Source organism: Natator depressus, chromosome 1 (genome assembly GCF_965152275.1).
Source record: "Natator depressus isolate rNatDep1 chromosome 1, rNatDep2.hap1, whole genome shotgun sequence".
Taxonomy (NCBI): Eukaryota; Metazoa; Chordata; order Testudines; family Cheloniidae; genus Natator; species Natator depressus.
Window position 1 is genome coordinate 7,392,093 of NC_134234.1, and position 4,301 is coordinate 7,396,393.

At 44.2% G+C, this 4,301-nt stretch overlaps 1 pseudogene; it reads right to left on the reverse strand.

Moving 5' to 3' along the window:
* Window positions 1–517: 517 nt before the first annotated feature.
* On the reverse strand, window positions 518–1,453 carry LOC141980803 (olfactory receptor 51G2-like; annotated as a pseudogene).
* Between the last annotated feature and the right edge of the window lie 2,848 nt (window positions 1,454–4,301).

A 4,301-nucleotide genomic window follows, 5' to 3' on the forward strand; every position in this document is an offset into this window, starting at 1 on the left:
TCTCCTGCACTCAGGATCACCCCCACGGTCCTCATTACTGCAGACAGAGTTGGTTCAGACCCTATTCCCCTTTTTCCCCTGAAGCCCTGTCCTCTGCCTCATATCTTCTCACGAAGCCCAGCCTCTTGCTCCTCCACTTTCCCCAAGGCTCTGCCTCTGAGCCAGGCCAGAGTCGGGCCATTGTAAGAGCTGCCCTGGGAGCAAAGGTTGCTGTGGGGAGCCCAAGACTCTCCATATTCCCTGACTTGTACATCCTGGGGGATAAAATGTAGAGGGTGTAGGGCACCTCACAGTGGCTCTGGTTCCCTGTGCAACTCTTAGCATGGCCTGATGCTGGCTAAGGGGCAGAGTCTCGGGTAAAGGGGAATAGGAGAGGTGTGGTCTTCGGAGAAGAGATGGGGCAGAGGAAAGGGCTTCATGGGCAGAGGATCCAAGATGGAATTCGTGGTCATGCCCATCGCTCGTCTTTTTCCTCCCCCATGTCACCAGCACTGGAGCCAGTTGATGAACTGACCCTTCACTTGACAAATGCCCTGATTATCCTCTCACGAAGATGTTTGCTTTTCACACTGTACACAATTGGGTTCATCAGGGGCGGGACCAGCAGGTAGATGTAGCCCAGGATAATCTGAAGCAAGTGAGTAGAGCTATTTCCAAATCTGTGTATCAAAGACAGGCCAATGTCTGATATGTAGAAGAGCACGACAGCGCAGAGATGGGAGACACAGGTATTCAGGGCCCTGAGGCACTCTCTGTGGGATGCGATACTCAGCACTGTTTTGAGGATCGTCACGTAAGAGAGGAAGATGAGGAAGGAGTCCAACCCAACCGTGATGACTTTGACAAACAAGCCATAGATGCTGTTCACTGAGAAGTCTGAACAAGCCGCCTTCATGATGTCCTGGTGCAGGCAGTAGGAATGGGAGAGGACATTGTCTCGACAGAATCGGAACTGTTTCAGGAGAATGGGGAGTGGGAGTATTAGGGCCACCTATCTTACCACAGCCACCAGGCCCATCTTGGATATTCTCGGTGGAGTTAAGATGGAGGCATATCTCAGTGGGTTACAAATTGCAATGAAGCGGTCAAAGGCCATCAACAAGAGGACAAAGGACTCAATTTTTGAAAGCGAGTGGATGAAGAACATCTGGGCAAAACAGGCCTCGAGGCTGATTCTCCTAGAGTTAAACAAGTATATGCCCAGTATCGTCGGTATGGTGACAATGGATAAGGCAAGGTCTGTGATGGCCAACATGGAAAGGAAAATGTACATGGGCTCATGGAGGCTAGGATCTGTTTTTATAATGAACAGAATGACTGAATTTCCTACAATTGAAAGAACATACATGAAGCAGAAGGGGATAGAGATCCAGAGGTGGATGTCTTCCAGCCCAGGCATCCCGGTGAGAAGGAACATTACAGAGTTGAATTGAGTGTCATTGACAGCCGACATAATGTATTGGGCAGTTCTGGGGACTTTTGAACTTTTCTTCCTGAAAAGAAATAGAACAGGAGACTAGATGATAGTTAGCGAGAATCCTTTCTGCTCTCAGTGCAAGTCGAGAGATTCTCAGGACCTCAAGGGAAAATCAGCAAAAACATTGTCTTGGATTTATGCCCCCAATAGGAAGGTAGGCACTGCCAGACTGGATCAGACCTACAGTCTGTCTAGCCAAGTCTCCAGTAGGCATTATGAGATGCTGCAAAGGAAGATGGAAAAAGCCCTGCAATAGGGAACTAAGAGATACTCTGATCCCAGGGAAAGTTTCTTCCTGACATCCACTAGTTAGACATATTTTGTCATGTAAATCAGGAAGGTTTAGAATACTTACATCTGTAGTATGCAAGTTCTTGGAGAAAATTTTGAAGGAGAAGATAGTTAAGGACATTGAACTCAATGGTAAATGGGACAAAATACAACATGGTTTTACAAAAGGTAGATCGTGCCAAACCAACCTGATCTCCTTCTTTGAGAAAGTAACACATTTTTTGGACAAAGGAAACGCAGTGGATCTAATTTATCTAGATTTCAGTAAGGCGTTTGATACCATGCCACATAGGGAATTATTAGTTAAATTGGATAAGATGGGGATCAATAGGAAAATTGAAAGGTGGATAAGGAATTGGTTAAAGGGGAGACTACAATGGGTCCTACTGAAAGGTGAACTGTCAGGCTGGAGGGAGGTTACCAGCGGAGTTCCTCAAGGATCGGTTTGGGGACCAATCTTATTTAATCTTTTTATTACTGACCTCGGCACAAAAAGTGGGAGTGTGCTAATAAAGTTTGCGGATGATACAAAGCTAGGAGGTATTGCCAATTTAGAGAAGAACAGGGATATCCTACAGGAGGATCTGGATGACCTTGTAAACTGGAGTAATAGTAATAGGATGAAATTGAATAGTGAGAAGTGTAAGGTCATGCATTTGGGGATTAATGACAAGAATTTTCATTATAAGCTGGAGACGCATCAATTAGAAGTAATGGAGGAGGAGAAGGACCTTGGAGTTTTGGTTGATCAGAGGAGGACTATGAGCCTCCAATGTGATATGGCTGTGAAAAAAGCTCATGCGGTCTTGGGATGCATCAGGAGAGGTATTTCCAATAGGGATAAGGAGGTTTTAGTACCGTTATACAAGGCACTGGTGAGACCTCACCTGGAATACTGTGTGCAGTTCTGGTCTCCCGTGTTTAAGAAGGATGAATTCAAACTGAACAGGTACAGAGAAGGGCTACTAGGATGATCCGAGGAATGGAAAACTTGTCTAATGAAAGGAGACTCAAGGAGCTTGGCTTGTTTCGCCGAACTAAAAGAAGGTTGAGGGGAGATATGATTGCTCTCTATAAATATATGAGAGGGATAAATACCAGAGAGGGAGAGGATTTACTTAAGCTCAGTACCAATGTGGACACAAGAACAAATGGATATAAACTGGCCACCAGGAAGTTTAGACTTAAATTAGAAGACAGTTTCTAACCATCAGAGGAGTAAAGTTTTGGAATAGCCTTCCAAGGGAAGCAGTGGGGGCAAAAGATCTGTCTGGCTTTAAGATTAAACTCGATACGTTTATGGAGCAGATGGTATGATGGGATAACATGGTTTTGGTAATTAAATATTCATGGTAAATAGGCCCAATGGCCTGTGATGGGATATTAGATGGGGTGGGATCTGAGATACCCAGGAAAGAATTTTCTGTGAACCTGGCTGGTGAATCTTGCCCTTATGCTCAGGGTTTAGCTGATTGCCATGTTTGGGGTCGGGAAGGAATTTTCCTCCAGGGCAGATTGGAAGAGGCCCTGGAGGTTTTTCGCCTTCCTCTGTAGCATGGGGCACGGGTCACTTGCTGGAGGATTCTCTGCTCCTTGAAGTCTTTAAACCACGATTTGATGACTTCAATAGCTTAGATATAGGTGAGAGGTTTTTTCTGTGGCCTGTGTTCTGCAGGAGGTCAGACGAGATCATCATAATGGTCCCTTTCTGACCTAAATATCTATGAATCTAAGACATTTTTTTTCAAAAATTCTCAGTACTGTAATAAATGTTAAATTTTCAGAATGGAGAGGGGTAACTAGTGGTGTTCCCCAACGGTCAGTCCTACGACCAATCCTATTCAACTTCTTCACAAATGATCTGGAGAAAGGGGTAAACAGTGAGGTGGCAAAGTTTGCAGATGATACTAAACTGCTCAAGATAGTTAAGACCAAACCAGACTGTGAAGAACTTCAAAAAGATCTCACAAAACTAAGTGATTGGGCAACAAAACGGCAAATGAAATTTAAGGTGGATAAATGCAAAGTAATGCACATTGGAAAAAATATCCCCAAGTCCACGCAGTGTGCCGCGGCAGTCAAAAAAAAGCAAACAGGATGTGAGGAATCATTAAAAAAGGGATAGAGAATACAATGGAGAATATCTTATTGCACTTATATAAATCCGGGGTGCATCCACATCTTGAATACTGCACACAGATATGGTCCCCTCATCTCCAAAAAGATATACTGGCATTAGAAAAGGTTCAGAAAAGGGAACTAAAATGATTAGGGGTTTGGAACGGGTCACATATGAGAAGAGATTAAAGAGGCTTGGACATTTCAGATTGGAAAAGAGGAGACTGTGGAGAAAGTGAAAAAGGAAACATTATTTACTTGCTCCCATAATATAAGAACAAGGAGCCACCAAATGAAATTAATGGGCAGCAGGTTTAAAACAAAGAAAAGGAAGTTCTTCTTCACTCAGTCAACCTGTGGAACTCCTTGCCTGAGGAGCTTGTGAAGGCTGGGACTATAACAGGGTTTAAAAAAG